The 20,276-nt window shown below is 44.6% G+C and overlaps 1 protein-coding gene and 1 non-coding gene across 2 annotated transcripts in view; one reads left to right on the forward strand and one right to left on the reverse strand.

The window, feature by feature from the left end:
- dcdc2b (doublecortin domain containing 2B) overlaps nucleotides 1–20,276 on the forward strand; it is a 141,191-nt gene that overhangs the window by 55,225 nt on the left and 65,690 nt on the right. The window lies entirely within an intron of this gene.
- trnat-cgu (transfer RNA threonine (anticodon CGU)) lies at nucleotides 2,801–2,873 on the reverse strand. The gene has a single exon. It is a non-coding gene; the product is annotated as a tRNA-Thr (tRNA).

The raw sequence follows: 20,276 nt of genomic DNA on the forward strand, positions 1-20,276 counted from the left end.
CCATATCAGAATCAGGTTTATCATCACTCACATGTCATGAAATTTGATTTTTATTTGTGCAGCAGTATAGTGCAATATATAAACTTTTTACAGTACTGTGCAAAAGTCTTAGGCACCCTCGCTATATAAATGTACCTAAGACTTTCACACGGTACTGTAGGAGCATAAGAGATTATGCAGATGCTGTAAATCCAGAGCAAAGACTAACAAACACACAACGTGCAAAAGAAGACATTCTGGGTGTTAAGGATCCGGCCTGAACTCTGGGTCGAAGGGCTGCTGCTGGTAGCTCTGGATCACAACAGTCTTTAATTTCTGTTTTCTTTCACCTGGCCATGTGGGTTCTGGCCCAGCCCCGTTCCTTTTTGGACTTCCTCCGATTACCTGCTTGTCTCTTCATTTCACCCACTTGTTTCTAATTTTCACTCATTACCCTGTCCACTTAAACCCTGCCTTGACTAGCATTCTCTGCTGGCGCGCGCCCGCGCGATTGGGTGAAGGGACTTAGAATGTATGTCTAGTGCACATTCTGGAGCAGAGGGTGGCGGTAATGCACCATTAAGCTGGATGCCAACCGCCGTAAAACAAGATACAGACAGACAGACAGGCATTCTCTGCTAGTTTGTCCCAGTTCTGACCTGTGTTGTTCTAGCCTGTCATTGTGACTTCTGCAAACTGATTTTGCCTGATTCTGTGTTTTGGATTTTGCCCATTCTTGGACCTGATTTTTGCCTGTGCGCTCTGGATTGTCTGCCCTCGCCTGACTGCCTTTCCTGGTAAGACCTCTGACTGCCATTTTGGATTCGTGCCTGCCTCCTGTTTTTGAAAGACTGTTGCCTTTGTGCTCCCTAATAAATCCTGGTGAAAAAGTATTCATTGGTCTGCACTTGAGTCCCACCCAAACCTGACACTGTGCAAATATAATAATAATAATAATAATTAATAATCATGAGAACATGTATTGTAGAGTCCTTGAATATGTCCTGTCTTGTCCTGGTATGAGCTTTCACTCTCACTGAGAATGCCACCCAAGGGACTGTGTTCAACACACATAAAGCTCTGGAGGATCTCAGCTGCCAGGCAGCATCTATGGAGGGGAATAAACAGTCGATGTTTCAGGCTGAGACCCTTCTTCAGTACTATAGCACTCCATCAATGCTGCCTGGCTTGCTGAATTCCTCCAGGATTTTGTGTGAGTTGCTCAAGGTTTTCAGCATCTCCAGAATCTCTTGTGCCCTGATAACCTCTTACAATGAACGAAAATAGTAGAGCTTTCAATTCTAGTTGCTGGTAATTTATAAACATTTATTCATCCTGTTGGTTGTATTTGGTGCCTGTTAGTCAGAACTCATCTCGGTATAGATCTGATCTTGTTTTTTGGAAACAAGATCTTGGAAAGCAGCATCCAGCATCAGAGATTCTCACCACCCAGGTCATGCTCTCTCCGCACTGCTGCCATCAGGTGGAAGGTACAAGAGACTCAGGACTCACAACACCAGGTTCAGAAACAGTTTCTACCCCTCAACCCTCAGGCCCTTGAACAAAACAAGATAACTTCACTCATCCATTGAGATGTTCCCACAACCAAAGATCTCATTTTAAGGGTTCTTTATCTCACTATCTCATGTTCTCGTTATTTATTGTTATTTATTTATATTTGCATTTGCACAGTTTGTTGTCTTCTGCACTCTGGTTGATCTTTCACTGATCCTGTTACAGTTACTATTCTATAGATTTGCTGAGTTATGCCCACAGGAAAATGAATCTCAGGGTTTTATGTGGTGACATGTATGTACTTTGATTATAAAATTTACTTTGAACTTTGAACTTTCTCATTCTGTTCCCAATAGGGTTTTATATCCAAACTTCAATGAAGTCTTGAGGGAGACAGGAGACTGAGATCGAAGCCAATGTCCTCTGGCTGAGTGTTCAGATGGTAAAGGCAGGCTCATCCTTTGCTCTGAGATGGGTATTTTAATCAAACTGTTTGATGTTCCTGCAAAGGACTATTGCCAAGTGTCCTTGGCATGCCTGCAGCTGGCAGAGTGCTTGGTTTAACCACTGACACCAGAGACGTCTCGGAAATTGGGAATGCCATGGTATTTTACCTGATATCCGACACTTCTGAACACATTTCAATGAAAAATAAATCCAAACACAAAAATCAGATTGAACTGAATTTAATCTCTGCAGTTACTTTATTTCTCTGAAAATTATGGTGTCCTTGTGATGTAAAACTATAAGATATAGGAGCAGAATTAGGCCATTTGGCCCCATCTAGTCTGTTCCACTATTTCATCATGGCTGATCTATTTTCCCTCTCAGAACTAACCTCCTGACTTTTCCTCGTATCTCTTCATGCCCTGACCAGTCAAGAATCTATCAACATCTGCCATCGTGCTGTAAAGACCAGAATTAGGCCAGCTGGCCCACAATACTGATGCTGACTATTCTGCCTACCCTAGTCGCATTTGCTCATAAATCATGGTTGATTTATCACCCCTCTCACGCCCATTCTCCTGCCTTCTCCCCAAAACCTTTGATGCCCTGACTGTTTAAGAACCTGTCAACATAGAACATAGAAAACCTACAACACAATACAGGCCCTTCAGCCCACAAAGCTGTGCCGAACATGTCCTTACCTTAGAGCTACCTAGGCTTACCCATAGCCCTCTGGTTTTCTAAGCTCCACGTACAAAACGTTGACTGTTTTTACTCTTGTCCATAAATGCTGCTCCAGCAGTTTGTGTAAGTTGTAGTTTTGTAGAAGATAGCAGCAGGACTTCTGCGGAAAATGTCAAGGCCCCAGTGAGATTTGAACTCACGACCCCTGGTTTACGAGACCAGTGCTCTAACCCCTGAGCTATGGAGCCTCCTTTTAGCTAAGGAGTCTCCTATCTACTTTAAATACACCCAATGACTTGGCCTCCACAGCCATCAATGGCAATGAATTCCACAGATTCACCACCCTCCGGCGAAAGAAATTCCTCCTCATCTGTGTTCTAAAGGAATGTCCTTGTATTCTGAGGTTATGCCTCTGATCCTAGACTCTCCCACTATTAGAACCATCCCTAGTGGAAACATTTTCATGCTGTTGAACATCAGATCCCTCCATATCCTTCTCTGTTCCAAGAGGAACGAGCACGCATCTCCTTATTCCCGGAATCCTGCCTGGAAAGCTGATTCACACTCCGTAAGACCTTCACATCTGACCCGGAGTGTGGGGCTTGCGCCTAGCCATAGCTGTCCCACTGTGGCCAAGCCACAGGTTATAAAGGTTCAACATGACTTCTTTGCTCTGTATTCTGATTTCTATCTCCAAAGTCCAGGGTTCAGAATATTTTTCTCAACCTGACCTGAAACTTTTAGCAAAGTATGTCTATGTCCATCCAGTTGTCTTTTCCTGCCCCCCTAGTTTACTAGCCTTTCCATTTTCTTCTGACCAAACTGGCATATGTCAGAAGGCAGAAGGTGGTTGTAGTAGTCCTGGTGAAGAGTCTCGGCCCGAAATGTTGGCTTTTATTCTTTTCCATAGATGCTGCCTGACCTGCTGAGTTCCCCCGGCATTTGTGTGTCTGTTGTAGAGGGTGATAGCAGATGGAATGTATTGTGCCTGGAGATCGGTGACCAGTGGTTATCCATAGGGATCTGTTCTGGGACCCCTGCTCTTTCTGATTTCTATAGATCACTTGGATGAGGAAGTGGAAAGGTGGGTTCATAAGTTAGTAAGCAGGTGGCATCAAGGTTGGTGGAGATGTGGATAGTGTAAAAGGGTTTCATAGGTGACAATGGGACATTGACAGGATGCAGTTGGAGTTCAACCCGGAAAAGTGTGAAGTGATTCACTTTGGAAGGTTGAATTTGAAGGTACAATACAGAGTTAATGGCTGAATTCTTAGCGGTGTGGATGAACAGAGAGGTTTTGTGGTCCATGCCCGTCAATTCTTTAAAGCTGCTGCACAAGTTGACAGAGTGGTATCCTGGCCTTTATCAGTCAGGGGATTGAGTTCAAGAGCCATGAAGTAATGTTGCAGCTCTTTAAAACTCTGGTGGAATATTCAGTCAGTTCTGGTCACCTTATTATACAAAGGATGTGGAAGCTTTAGAGAGGGTGCAGAGGAGATTTGCCAGAATGCTGCCTGGATTAGAGAGCATGTGTTATGAGGAAAGATTGAATAAGCTAGGGCTGTTCTCTTTGGAGCAAAGGAAGGTGAGAAGTGGCTTTACATATTACTATTTAACTATTTATGGTTTTATTACTATTTAATTATTTATGGTGCAACTGTAATGAAAACCATTTTCCCCCGGGATCAATAAAGTATGACTATGAGGTGTATGAGATGATAAGAGGCGTAGATTGAGCAGACAGTCAGAGACTTTTTCCCAGGGCAGAAGTGGAGGTGTAATTTTTAAGGTGATTGGAGGAAAGTATAGGGGTGTTATCTGAGATGGGTTTTATGCATAAAAAGTAGTGGGCGAGCAGAATGCACTGCCAAAGTTGTTGTTAGAGGCAGATACGATAGGAACATTTAAGAGGTTCTTAATTAGACACATTGAGAAAAGAAATGTGGAGGGCTATGTGGGAGGGAAGGGTTAGATTGATCTCAGTAGGTTAAAGTGTCGACACAACATCATATGTCGAAGGATGTGTACGGTGCTGAACTGTTAAGAACATAAGAAATAAGAGCAAGAGTTGGCCATCTGACCTGTTGAGTTTGCTCCGCCATTCAATAAGATCATGGCTGATCTAGCCATGGACTCATCTCCACCTACCTACCTCTTCCTCATAAACCTTAATTCCCCTACTATGCAAAAATCTATGTTCTATGTTCTATATTCATATTTCCACTTCAGATTTCTTTTTCTCATGTCCACCTGCTCCAGCAGGTTGCCTACATTGCCTGGAAATCTGTTGCCATCTAGCTCACTGCATGTCACGTTTTATGTCATCAGTAAAGGTGGAAGCCTGAAATGTAAATATTCCTCCAAGTTACCAACCCCTTCATGGCCTTTTCCCACTCTCACCCAAGGGCTGGAGAGACATTTCCCCTTTGCTCCTTGAGGGCATGATTGGTGCAGGAGGCTTCTCTAAAATTATTGTAGCCAGTACTTTTATTTACAGTGTGAAAAATTATATCATTTTGTTCCTGGCCACTCATCTCCCAGATCTCTAACATTTGATTTCTGGCCACCCATCGCCCAAATCTCTAACATTTTCATTTTGTTTCTAGCCACCCATCGCCCAGATCTCTAACATTTGGTTTCTAGCCACCCATTGCCAGATCTCTCTAACAATGCCAGGATTTATCTCAGGCAGGTGATGAGGTAGAATGAAAGGTCTGGATTCAGGAACCAGCAGGTGGTGTTGGTTGTCCATCCTGTACCCTAAGCATTCCTTCTACAACCAGAGGCCACACTGTCTGCCGAAAACGCTGTCCACTGATGTAAATTATTAGAACAGCCATGATGTCCGATTGACCGATGGAGGAGGCCATTCCAACTTTCACTCCTGATGGCCCAATGACACCCCTCCCAAATTCATGATAGGCAGCAAAGAATGACTGAATGTAAATGTGAGAAGGTCTGCAGGTGCTGGAAATCTAGAGCAACACACAAAACGTTGGAGGAAGGAATCTGAGAGGAAAGGAGAATGGACCATAGGAGAAAGGGAAGGAGGAGGGGGCCAAGGGGGAGGTGATAGGCAGGCGAGGAGAGGTAAAAAGCCAGTGTGGGGAATAGAGGAAGAGTGCAAGGTGAGGATTTTTTTTGACTGAACCTGTCTATCATTTAGAGCTGAAACACAGTAACAGTTCCTTCTGGTCCAATTTTGTTTTAAGATTATGAGGACACGCAGTCCTCTTCTATTGTCAATTTAGTAATGCATGCATTAAGAAATGATAGTGTTTCTCCAGAATGATATCACAGAAACACAAGAGAAACCAACTGAAAACTGACAAAAACTACATAGGTGTGATTATAATATATAGTTACAACAGTGCAAAGCAATACCGTAATTTGGTGAAGAACAAACCATGGGTACGGTAAAAAGTCTCAAAGTTTCTTGAAAGTCCCATCATCTCACGCAGACAGTAGAAGGAAAAGAAACTCTCTTCCTGCCATGAGTTTCCAGCGCCACAAACTTGCCGATGCAGCACCCTGGAAGCACCCGACCACAGCCGACTCTTGAGTCCGTCTGAAAACTTCGAGCCTCCGACCAGCGCTCCGACACCGAGCACCATCTCTGCCGAGCGCTTCAACCCCGGCCCCGGCAACAGGCAATAGGCAAAGCCGAGGATTTGGGGCCTACCCCTCCGGAGATTCTCGATCGTACAGTAGCAGCGGCAGCGAAGCGGGCATTTCAGAAGTTTCTCCGGGTGTTCCTCCGTGCTTCTCACGGCTGTCTCCATCAAATCAGGATTGTGCATGGCCCCTAGTTAACACATACGGTATCATTCGGAACGGCCGCGCGTGCTGCGTCGCGTCGCCATCTTCTCCTCCCTCCTTTTGATCAGCCATCTGATCAACTAACCTACTAATGCGTACGTCTTTGTAATGTGGGAGGAAACTGGAGCACCCGGCGGAAACCCGCACCGTCATGGGGAGAACATACAAACTCCTTCCAGACAGTGGTAGAATTGAGCTTGGGTCACTGGTGGTGTAATAGTGTTTATTTAACTCCTACGCTGACATACCACCTATAGACATACAGCACTGCGCAAAAGTCTTCAGCACATATATATAACCTGAGTGCCTCAGAGTTTTGCACAGTACAGTATATTGGGTATACTGGTCAGAAAGCAGAAATAAGAGTACTTAGCTCTATATCAGCTCAGTAGTATTTAGCGATAATTGGTATCAAAAAGGCCTAATACACAATACTGTTGATAAATCTTGGGCACATATATATGTTGTTGTTCGTCCATCGTTGATGTCGGTGAGGACCTCGACACTATAATGATGGTGTCGAGACTAGTGCGTGATTTGGATTTAAGTGAGGGAGAGTTGTGCAGCGTCAGCCTCACTCTCTCTTCCCAGTTCCCATCTGGGTCCAGTGACAAGACAGAGTCTAGACGGCTGGAGATGGGACTAGGCGCAGTGGATGACCAGGACGTCTTCTGTGTCTTGTCCTGCTCTACACGTTCCACGACGCTTGCAGAGACCGTCTTCTTGACCGTTGGACCTTCCATTAGTCTCGTCCACTCAATCTGCCGGAGTCTGTCTTCACATGCTGGGATAGACAACTCTCTATCTCACCGAGGGTTTGAGACCCGTCGGCTACCGTCACCTGGTTTAGCCGGCTTGTCGAAGCCGTTGCCCGGGGTGTGGCCGCTGTCGCATGCAAACAGCTACGGGGAGCCACAGGTGAGAGCTGAGTGCCAGGTGGGGATCAAAGGTGGACAAACTGCCCTGAAAAGGACACGACATGTTCCTCCACCAGAGGTGCTACCCCTCCCTGACACCCCATATACCCTAATATATATATATATCTAGTGTGTCTAAGACCTTTGCAAGTACTGTATTTGGAGAGTGAGTTGTAAACCTGGCAGGAGCAAAGGATGATGGGAATGGTGAGGATGGTGTGCTGTGGGAGGTGTGGGATAGGTGGCAGAGAAGGATTGCCAACGGCTGGGGTTGGCATGGGTGCAGACACAACCAGCTCTGCATTCTGCAATTGATCTTTGCAGAATGTCCCTTTGGTGCTTTCCACTCCCACCACTCTCCCTTCCCCTTTTCCCAACCATGATTCCCCTCTCCCTGACCCCTTCCCACTCTCAGTCCACAATAGAGACCCTTATCAGAACCAGGTTTATCATCACTCACATATGTCATGAAATTTGTTTTTTATTTGTTCAGCAGTACAGTGCAATACATAAAATTACTACAGTACTGTGTAAAAGTCTTAGGCACCTCACCTATATATATGTGCCTATAGCCAGGGTGCCTATAAAGATCAATAAACCAGTTGTTTGAAATCAAATGACCTTGCCTTGTGTCTCGAGGGTGGGTGTGTCAGCACCCACATCACTCCCCCACCCTGGCATTCCTTCTGTACCACCTGTCTCACACCCCTCCTGCAGTGCTCCACACTCACCATTCCCAACATCCTTTGGACTTACAAACTCGCTCTCTGCTCCATGTTGACAAATACAGTACTGTGCAAAAGTCACAGGCACCCTCGCTATATATATGTGTTTAAGTCTTCTGCACAGTGCTGTATATGCTGAGCCAAAGTCTCACCGTCTGTTTTTTAAATGTTGTAGGCCCTTGAATTAAACAATTGAAAGAATAGGTGCTGATTCAGCCTGACAATTTACTATGAGAATGAAAAGTGCTTTCTAAATAATTGAGGTTCTGAGATTTAGCAGAAGGCAAAGTGAAATAACTTTCAATTTCTCCTATGTGCCATTGACTTGTATCCATCACAAGTGGCATTTTACTTTTTTGATTAAATTACTATAGATGTTACCGTGCTGCGCTTATGTCCCTGACTGAGTTGTTAGTATTGGCACATACAGAACATCCATCACGTCTTATAAGACAGGGTGAGCTCAGACTTGGTCAGAAACATCACCGCAATGTCAGTGTAAGTGATGGCCAGCAGGGATAGATCAGTCCTCCATTATACAGCCCTTTACTATCCATGTTGTGACTGAACAAAATCGGAGAGACACTGACGCTGGTGGATATTGAAGTCTTTATTCAGCAAAATGAGCAGTAGGCATCATATTCGAGACTCTCTTGGATGAAGATGCCTGCTTGACCCAATAGTACATGAAGTTTTTACTTGCTAAAGATCAAAGGCAACAGTAGGACAATTCTATCGTTACAATGTATCTACAGTGCTTCCTTTGAATTACATATAATTTTCAAACAATTCCATCTTCACACCCACACTCCAGACACCCAAACTGAATGTTAGGGCAAAGTTCAAAGTGCATTTATTATCAAATTATCTACAAATCACACAACCTTGAGGTTTGTTTGCTTACAGGCAGCCACAAAGCAAGAAACCCAAAAGAACCCAATTTTAAAAAAGATCAACACCCGATGTGCAGAGAGAGAGGGAAACGCACTTCATGCAAACTATAAAAACAAGCAACAGCATTCAGAACAAAAGTGAGGCCATAGCCTCGGTGTCAGTTCATCACACAGTAGAGCAACTCACCATGAAGCTCGCAGATGTGAAGCCCGGAGCAGCTAGAGCAGGGCACAGCCTCAGTGCTGAGGAGAGTGGAGCAAACGTCGCAGAGTAGAGCCGGCCCTGACTCCCATCTCTGTCCCAACACCCTGCCTCTTCAGTGCATCTGGGCCTCATTCATACATGTGTAGGCAACTGTGGTGAAATGGAGTGTTTCCTTGTTTGCAATCAACCCCAGTCTGCAGCTCCAGGAACACCATTGTTCAGAGCTGCATTTTAAATTTGATCTACAATCCACATTCAGGTCTGAAGACTGGTTGCTGTTGAAATTAGTATTTACTATATACCATAACTCCAGAATACACTCTAATAGTTCACTTCATTGATGAAATGATTACTTATGCCAGAGCCTTACAGGGAATTCTCTCATTAGAAAGCTTCCTTGTGGGTCTGTTCAAGAACAATTAATAGGTGTAGACTATGGTTCATGAGACAAAGTGAGTAAAGCCCAGATCAGTTGTTCAAAGTAAATTTTATTATCAAAGTACATATACATCACCATATACAACCCTGAGATTCATTTGCTTGTGTGCATACTCAGCAAATCTATAGAATAGTAACATAACAGGATCAGTGAAAGATCAACCAGATTTCAGAAGACAACAAACTGTGCAAAATTTACAAGTGTAGCCCCTTGGTAAGTCTCAGGCTCACGCAACTCACTTTCATCTGGGGGGAGTAGCCTTTGGCCCCACCAAACTGGGTAATCAAGTTTGCGTGGGTGCTGTGTAATGTACCCCACCCCACCAATTAACAGACAACACACCATATGCGATTAAATGATTACACTTTATAGATCTTACTGGAACTATATAATTAATAGAGATAAAATAAAAAGTGCCAAACTTATCAAAGTTCAACCACTTCGTGCACAACAGTTGGAGCTCAATTAATGGAGTCTTCTTTCCACTATTCGATCCCCTCCGATCACCTGGGACCAACCACGGTTGTCGACCAGATGCTCCACACGAGTCTGTCCTCGTCTCCTCTCCTCGCCGAAGACCCTGGGCCTCGGAGTCCCGCTTGGGGTCCATCCTGTTGGCCAGCTTACAGCATCACGTCTCCTCTTTCTGTCCCCATCGCGCCTTCTCCCTCAAAGCCCATGAACAATAGCTTACAGGCACACAAGAAAGAATAACATCTATCCCAATTGGTTAGCAAATGAATACAATTCTCTTTATAACCCAAACAAGCTGCTAGAGAGAGAACTTTCTCAGCAGTTATTGTTACAGAAAAGCCATTTTAATTATAACATAACAAAGAAGCCATTTTGTTAGCCTTCGCAGTAACATAAAAGAAGAAACCCCTTACACAAGGATGTTGCCGGATCTGGAGGACATGAGTTATAAGGAAAAGTACGGAATACTTCAGGACTTTATTCCTTGGAATATAGAAGATTGAGACGAGCTTTGATAGAGGTATACAAAATTATGAGGGGTATAGATAGGGTAAATGCAAGCAGGCTTTTTCCACTGAGATTGAGTGGGACTAGAACTTGAAGTCATGGGTTAAGGTGAAAGGTGAAATGTTTAAGGGGAACATGAAGAGGAACATCTTCCTTCAGGTAGTGGTATGAGTGTGGGATGAGCTGTCAGTGGAAGTGGTGGATATGGGTTCAATTCCAACATTTCAGAGAAACTTGAGAAAGTATATGGATGGTGAATATGGAGGGTTATGGTCTAGGTGCAGGTTGAAGGGCCTCAGCAGAATAAGAGTTTAGCACAAACTAGATGGGCTGAAGGGCCTGTTCCTTTACTGTAGTGTTCTATGACTATGACCTTATGATTATTGCAATATAAACTAATCTTCCATCACCATTCCCGAGACTTCAGACAAACTGTCCACAAGCAATGTGGCAAGTTCTCAAGTTGGTTTATTATTCTACAAAAGTGCCATGGAGACCTTTCTGACTAGCTCCATTACCGTCTAGTAAGGGGGAGGGGGCGACTGCACAGGATCGAAGTAAGCTGCAGAGAGTTGTAAACTCAGTCACCTCCGCCATGGGTACTGGCCTCTGCAGTTCCCAGGACATCTTCAAGGAGCAATGCCTCTGGAAGCAGGCGTCCATCATTAAGGAAACTTGCCACCTAGGACATGCCCTCTTCTCATTGTTACCATCAGGGAGGAGGTACAGGAGCCTGAAGACCCCTCTTCTCATCACTACCATCAGGGAGGAGGGACAGGAGCCTGAAGACACACACTCAGCAATTCAGGAACAGCTTCTTCCCCTCTGCCATCCAATTTCTGGATGGACATTGAACCCATGGACACTACCTCACTACTTTTTTATTTCTGTATTTGCACTACTTATTTAATTTAACTATTATATTTTTTACCGTAATTCACAGTTTTTTCTCTTATTATGTGTTGCATTGTACTGCTGCGGCAAAGTTAACAAAGTTCATGATATATGCGGTGATATTAAACGGGATTCTGATTCAGGTTCTGAACAATCTTGTGGCTAATCGCTTGACTACCAATAATTACTGGAGTATATCAACAGATTGCTGTCCTCATGCTCTGCCTCCTTAGTCCAGACCCAGTCTGAGTTTCAGCATCAAATATAGACCATAAGAATTAAGCCATTCCGCCCATCGGGTCTGCTCTGCCATTACATCATGGCTGATTTATTATCCCCCTCAACTCCATTCTCCTGCCTTCTCCCCGCAACCTTTGACAACCCTGACTAATCGAGCATCTACCAACCTCCGCTTTAAATATACCCAGTGACTTCACCACCTCAGCCATCCGTGGGAATGATTTCCACAAATTCAGCAGCCTTTGTCATAGAGTTATAGTGTTATAGAAAAGTACAACACAGAAACAGGCCCTTCGGCCCATCTAGTCTGTGCTAAACCATTTAAACTGCCTACTGCAATTGACCTGCCCTGGGACCACAGCCCTCCAATTCCCTACCATCCATGTACCTATCCAAACTTCTCTTAAATGTTGAAATCAAGCTCGCATCCACTACTTGTGCTGGCAGTTCGTCACGCACTCTCACCACCCTCTGTGTGAAGAAGTTTCCCTTCATGTTCCCCTTAAACTTTTCACCTTTCACCCTTAACCCATAACCTCTAGTAGTCCCACCAACCTCAGTGGAAAAAACCTGATTGCATTTACCCTGTCTATACCCCTCATAATTTTGTATGCCTCTGTCAAATCTTCTACATTCCAAGGAATAAAGTCCTAACCTGTTCAATCTTTCCTTATAACTCAGGTCCTCCAGACCCAGCAACATCCTTGTAAATTTTCTCTGTACTCTTTCAACCTTATTTATGTCTTTTCTGTATTACTAGGCTAAAGAAATTCCTCCTCATCTTTGTTCGAAGGGCGCACAAAGAAGCAAAATACATAATTAGACATTTCAAATGCCCAGAAATGGAAGAACTGCAGAGAGTCGTGAACTCAGCCCGATACATCACAGGCACTTTCCTCTCCACCTTCAGTGGCTTCCACAGGAGGAAAGCTACACTGTCAGAGGGCCTGTCTTTTTAAAAAGACGTTAGACTAGAGGCCCAGTCACTCTTGCAAAACGTACTAAAAGAAATATTATTTGCTGTCATTTTAACAAAGTGGCCTCTGATACCCCAGTTCATTCCTGTATCCCCAGGACAGATTGAATGGTCATCACGTTTCTGTTTGTGGGAGCTTGCTGTGCACACATTGGCTGTGGTCTCTGACATCACAGTAGTTGACATCAGGGCCTAGAACTTGTTAACAGTGTCTCCTTTCTACAGTAGCTGGCTGGATGGATATCGATCTTTCCGGAGGAGGTCAGCTGCTCTGGGTCCTCAACACTCACTGGTAATGAATAACTGAAGCACTTGGTACGAGTGGATTCAATTGGAAATGTTAATTGCTGTGTTCATTATTGAGGGACAGTCACGGAGCACGCCACACACCAGGACACTGGCATGCAGGCTGCTCAACTGAACTTTATTGACAATGAGCTCCTCCCATTGGGAGCGGCTAACCGAGTGACATAAGATTAACACTATTAACTACCACAACATTAATAACCTCTCCACACTGGGAACATCTCACGCAGTCTTGTGAGATATTGGCCGTCCCTCCAATGTACAACCTCCTCTTAGCAGATTCAGATTCAAGTTCATTTATTTATCACATGTACATCAAAACATACAATAATTCATTGCTGAGGCCTAATATGGAATATAGTGTGCAGTTTTGGTCACCTACCTACAGGAAAGATATAAACAAGGTTGAAAGAGTACAGAGAAAATTTATTTTGGAGGACCTGAGTTATGAGGAACAGTATGGAAGACCTCAGGACTTTATTCCTTGGAATATAGAAGATTGAGGGGAGATTTGATAGAGGTATACAAATTTATGAGGAGTATAGATAGGGTAAATGCAAGCAGGCTTTTTCCACTGAGGTTGGGTGGGACTACAACCAGAGGTCATGGATTAAGGGTGAAAGGTAAAATGTTTAACAGGAATATGAGGGGAAACTTCTTTACTCAGGGGACGGCGAGACCGTGGAACAAGCTGCCAGCACAAGTGATGTATGCAAGCAAGCTCGACTTTAATGTTTGAGAGAAGTTTGGATAGGTACATGGATGGTAGGGGTATGGAAGGTTACAGTCGCAGTGCAGGTTGATGGGAGTAGTTAGGTTAAATGATTCAGCATAGACTAGATGGGCCAAAGGGCCTGTTTCTGTGCTGTACTCTTCTATGACATGCAGTAAAGTGTGTCATTTGCATTAACAACCAACACAACCTAACGATGGTGAATCTGTGGAATTCATCGCCACAGACAGCTGTGGAGGCCAAGTCAATTGGTATACTAAAAGCAGAGGTTGATAGATTCTTGATTAGTCAGGGTGTCAAAGGTTATGGGGAGAAAGCAGGAAAATGGGTTTGAAACGGATAATAAGTCAGCATGATATTTTGGCAGAATAGACCAAATGGGCCAAATGGCCTAAATCTGTTCCTATGTCCTATGAGTCTCTGGATGAGCGGGGGGCAGGCCTCAGTATGTAATCAAAATGTTAAAATGAAGTTTCGTTGCCCAACACAACCTTGCTTTTTGGCACTTTTGTTCTCTAACTTTTATTCTTTTTATGGGTTGCACTGTACTCCCGTCACAAAACAACAAATTTCATGGTGTATATCAGTGATAATAAACCTGATTCTGACTCTAACTATAGGAGGCAGTATAGTATATGATACTTATGGAGATACCAGTCATGGCTAGAGACCTTTGAAGAGTTGACTCTGAGCACCAACTTCCCAGTACGTTATTGCTAATTATTTCCAAGTTCAAAGTAAATTTATTATCAAAGTACATATATGTCACCATATACAACCCTGAGCTTCACCTTCTTGTGGGCATTCACAGTAAATACAGAAACACATTAGAATCAATGAAAGACGGCACGGAATGTGGATTAACAGCCAACAGGCCAAAGACAACAAATCGTGCAAGTACGAAAGAGAAATAATAGTAATATTAATAAAAAGTAAATAAGCAATAAATATTGAGAACAAGAGTCATTGGAATTGAGTCCATAGGTTGTGGGAACTGTTCAGTGTTGGGGTGAGTGAAGTTCTCCCCTCTGGTTCAGGAGCCTGATGGTTGAGGGGTAGTAACTGTTCCTGAACCTGGTGGTGAGGGTCCTGAGGCTCCTGTACGTGTTTCCCGATGGCAGCAGCGAGCAGAGAGCATGGCCTGGGATGTGGGAGTTCCTGACGATGGATGCTGCTTTCCTACGACCAGTGTTTCATGTGGATGTGCCCAACGTTTGGTAGGGCTTTACCCATGATGGAGTGGGCTGTATCCACTACTTTTTGTAGGCTTTTCCATTCAAAGCAGCAGAAAAAAATTATCGATCCATCAGACAAAGATCCAATGTGATAAATTATGCGGAAGCTTCTTATGCAAATTTCCTTTCAGAAGAAAGCAGCCATTCGAAGCAAAACTCAGCTCAGTTTCCGGTGGCAAGGGGATCAGATTGATCATTCAGTTTCTAAATCTCATCAGCATTTGAACATTTTAATATTCTCTGGAGAGCAAGGTACAATTTTAACACAGCTCAAGAGATTTGACTCAATATTTACTAAATCTGAAATGTGATTCACATGACAGTGGCATCCTGTGGTTTTATAACCTGTGCCACCGTGAATTTCTGCTCGCAAGCTGTTTTATAAATTTGGTGGTGGGGAAGGGGGGGGAGGTGAACTCATTTGAAACCATGGAGATTTTAGACCTTGGGACGTAGAAATGTTCACAACAAGGAAACAGGGTCAGAAGACATAAGACTATTAGACATATGAACAACGTTAGGCTATTTGGCCCACCTTGATGTAGTTCAGTCGCCAGCCAAGAAGAGTGCTTCTGTTTTCCTGATTTACAAAATCATCTCCCTGGCAACGGAAATAATTTATACAATCAAATATGGTGTGTTGGTAATGCGCACAAAATGCTGAAGGAACTCAGCAAACCAGGCAGCATCTATGGAAATGAGTAAACAGTTGACACCTCGGGCCCAAACCCTTCAGCGGGACCAATTATGACCTTAATTCATTAGGGGATTGAGTTCAAGAGAGTTGAGGTAACACGGTAGCTCTATAAACCCTGGGAGAGAGAAAGAGATGGTGATAGGTGAAACCAGGAGGGGAAGGGGTGAAATAAAGAGCAGGGAAGTTGATTGGTGAAAGGGATACAGGGCTGGAGAAGGGAGGATCTAATAGCAGAGGACAGAAGGCCATGGAGGAAAGAAAAGGGGGACGGGCACCAGAGGGAGGCATTAGGCAGGGAAGGAGAAAGGTGAGAGAGGGAAAAGGGGACGGGGAATTGTGAAGGAGGGGGAATCACTGGAAGTTTGAGAAATTGATGTTCCTGCCATCAGGTTGGAGGCTACCCAAACGGAATATAAGGTGTTGCTCCTCCAACCTGAGTGTGGCCTCATCACGACAATAGAGGAGGCCATGGAAAGACATATTGGAATGCGAATGGAAATGGGAAGTGGAATTAAAATGGGTGGCCACTGGGAGATCCTGCTCCTCCTGGCGGACGGAGCATAGGTGCTCGGTGAAGCGGTCTCCCAATCTACGTCGGGTCTCATCGCTATACAGGAGGCTGCACCGGAAGCACCAAACACAGTTTACGACCCCAACAGACGCACAGGTGAAGTGTCGCCTCACCTGGAAGGACTGTTTGGGGCCGTGAATGGTACTGAGGGAGGAAGCGTAGGGGCAGGTGTAGCACTTGTCTGTTTGCGAGGATAAGTTCCAGGAGAGAGATCAGTGGGGAGGGATGAATGGACAAGGGAAAATCATAACTAATATACATTAAACTAACACTTTACCATCCTTGTCAAGGGTGGCATTTGACCGCCACGGTGCCTAGCGGTCCTGAAATTTTATCATCAAGATACATATATGTATATGGTGACATATATGTAGTTTGATAATAAAATTTGCTTTGAACTTTGAACTTCGTACTGCTGCCACAAAGCAGTAAATTTCATGACATCTGTCCGTGATAATAAATCTGATTCTGATTAATTTGTACATTTCCACATTGACGTCTGGGGGAATTAATTCAGATGCAAGGGAACTGTTCCTTTAAAAGATCGAAATCCAACTGAATGTTCAATCACAAACAGGAGAAGCCATCACCGACCTTACTAACTCTGGGATCTACTATATCCAGTGCTCCCAGTATGACCTCCTGTATATCGATAAGACCCAACCTAGGTTGGTAAACTGCTTCGTCAAGCACCTACGCTCCATCTGCAAACAAAGGAACTGATTGTGGACTATAGGAGGAGCAGAGGCAGCCTAATCCTTATTGACATCAATGGATCTGGGGTTGAGAGGGTGAACAGTGCTAAGTTCCTTGACATACACATCACCAAGAATCTCACGTGGTCTGTACGTACTGGCTGTGTGGTGAAAAAGCACAACAGTGCCTCTTTCACCTCAGACAGTTGAAGAAGTTTGGCATGAGTCTCCAAATTCTAAGGACTTTCTACAGAGGCACAGTTAAGAGATTCCTGCCTGGTATGGGAGCTGTACTTCCCTCAAGTGCAGGACTCTGCAGAGAGTGGTGCGGGCAGCCCAGCGCATCTGTAGATGTGAACTTCCCACTATTCAGGATATTTATAGTGATAGGTGTGTAAAAAGGGCCTGAAAGATCATTGGGGATCCAAGTCACCCCAGCCACAAACTGTTCCAGCTGCTACCGTTCGGGAAACAGTACCACAGTGTAAAAGCCAGGACCAACAGGCTCCAGGACAGCTTCTTCCACCAGGCCATCAGACTGATTAATTCACGCTGACACGACTGTATTTCTATGTTATATTGTCTGTCCTGTTGTACATACTATTTCTTACAAGTTACTATAAATTACACATCGCACATTTAGATAGAGACGTAACGTAAAGATTTTTACTCCTCATGAATGTGAAGGATGTAAGAAATAAAGTCAATTCAATTCAAAAAGTGCAATCTCCTGGTTGCCACCCATTTCAATTCTACTTTCCACTTCCATTCTGACACGTCAGTCCACGGCCTCCTCTAGCGTCACGATGAGGTGGGTCACACTCAGGTTAGAGGAGCAACACCTTATATTCCAACCGGGACGCGTCCAACCTGATGGCACGAATATCCAGTCCTGATGAAAGGTCTCGGTCTGAGTTGTCGACTGTTTACTCTTTTTCATAGATCCTGCCTGCAGAGCCCCTCCAGCATTTTGTGTGAGCTGCTTTGAATATTCAGTTCTTTTGGGTTTGGGAAGAGTGTTCTTCATGGATGCACGTGCCAATATGAGAAATTAAACTTTTGAAGTACACTGAAATCAGGAAGAAACAGCATGTTCTCAAACTAAATGGGCAATTATTTTCAAGTGAGTGAGCTCACACTCACTTTCAGGCTAATGACTTCTTTAATACTGTGGAAGGTTGTCAGCGCAGCTAGCAATATTAAGCACGTCCTGTTCTGGTGAATCAGCAGTCTGCTGAATCTCTAAGCAGCTGAAGCTCGTGTCCACGTAAATAAGCGATAAGCCTGACCATCAACGGGACACTTACAATCTTTCTCTCTCAGAGGATATTTCCATTAGTGCGAGAGTCTAGGCCTCAGAACAGAGCAGGGGTTCCCAACCTTTTTTATGCCATGGACCCCTACCATCAACCAAGGGGTCCATGGACTCCAGGTTGGGAGCCCCCGGAACAGAAGGATGCCCATTTACAACAGAGATGAAGAGGGATTTCTTTAGCCGGAAGCTGGCGAGTCTGTGGAATTCATTGCCACAGACAGCTGAGTAGGCCATGTCATTGGGTATATTTAAAGAAGAGGTTGATAGATTCTTGATTATTAACAGTGAAGGATTGTAGGCAAAAGGCAGAAGAATGAGTGAGGTTAAGAGCGAAATTAAATCAGCCACATGAGGTACTGCAGATGCTGGAAATCAAGAGCAATACAAACAATGTGCTGGAGGGGCTCGACAGGTTGGAAAGAAGCAATTGACGTTTCAGGCTGCGACCCTTAAATCAGGACTCAATAAATCAGCCGTGATTGAATGGTGGAGCAAACACAATAAGCCGAGTGGTTACCAAAGATTGAAACCTGAAGGTCAATCGAAGTCCAGAGGACAAAACCCAATGGCCAAAGACCTGGGTCTACGAGGCTGAGAGTTCACAGGGAACCTTGGAGGTCCATTGTCTGCGAGTCAATGAGTCCTCTTGAGCCTGGAGGCCCAGGGGTCTGTACTAGGGTGGAGGACTTTCTTTGTGAGAGTGTGGTTGTTGGGGAGGAAAGAGGCTTGTTCTACTGTTGTTTTTTTTTTGCTTGTTATGGTCTGTGTTGTTCTGCCGAGCACTGTGGGCATGCTATGTTGGTGCCAGAGTGTGCGACGGCCACTTGCGGGCTGCCCCCAGCACATCCTCGGGCGTGTTGGTTGTTAACACAAGCGACACAGTTCACCGTGTGTTTCGATGGACTGTATGTGTGATATATAAATCTGAATCTGAAATTGACAAGGACAGACTTATGCAGGAACCACAGTGATCACAGAGAATACGTTGTTCACCTTTTTATTAATATCTGAGGCAAATGTGGGATTTTACCCTTACTACATCGCGGACATGGTGGTGGAGCAGTCACTCAGTTGCCTGACTATCACTCTGGAACCCTGAGATCAAATCCCACCTTAGCAACCATTACATTACTTTTTAAAATTTTTAATAAAATCCTTTATTCTTTTGGCCAGGGTGGAACTGTTTCTACTGACAGGAGAAGGGACAAAGATGGGTCACTAGCCCTTAAAAATATTTGCTTCGGGCAGATGGGGCTCATTAGCCGTGGCTGACAGAGCATCTAGGAGAAGAAAAGCTCTGATCTCAAACCTCCGCTGCCTTGCGGCTATACCCACTCATGGGGAAGGCTTCGGGACTAAGCCCCGAGGAAAAATTCAGACCTCCAAGAGGACCACAACCTTGTCGTAAGGTTTGGAGGCTTGCGTGCCTCAGTGACTCAGAGAGCTGTGTTGGCTGGAGTCAAAGGCTTGTGCTTTGGCTCTTGTTGGGGTCACCCATGTCAAATTGATCAACGGGGTAGAGGCCAAACTAAAACTAGTCCACCGGTCCTCCAGGTTTTGGGGTTTCAGCTCTGGGCTAACAACGCTGACTGGTCAAACAAGATTGGTACAGAAACAGCATTGAAGATTCCTTCTATATCTGAGTGTGACGGTATTCCTGAGTCTCCACCCGGGACTTGCATGGCTGACAGGAGTGAAAACCGAGAGGAAGCTACTGGCTCAGTGAAGGAAGCCCTGAACACTGCCAAGGACAGACAGAGATGGGGGTGGGAGGGGACCTTCTTTACCACCCTAAATGCCAGTGGCTTAATGGGCAGTAAGTAAATCAGTAAAAATCTGGAGCTGGAGTCACAAAGGCTGTCCAACATTGAGTTCAATGCCGACTGGCAACTCCTGCGATGCTGCTGGTACCAACCAGTGTCGGTCTCTGCCGGTCCTTTGGGTTCATCAGCTGCGTGGAGAGGGGGAGCTTGCTACATGGGCAACAGCTTGCTCTCCATATCGTACTGC

The sequence above is a fragment of the Mobula birostris genome, chromosome 29, assembly GCF_030028105.1.
Source record: "Mobula birostris isolate sMobBir1 chromosome 29, sMobBir1.hap1, whole genome shotgun sequence".
Lineage (NCBI taxonomy): Eukaryota > Metazoa > Chordata > Chondrichthyes > Myliobatiformes > Myliobatidae > Mobula > Mobula birostris.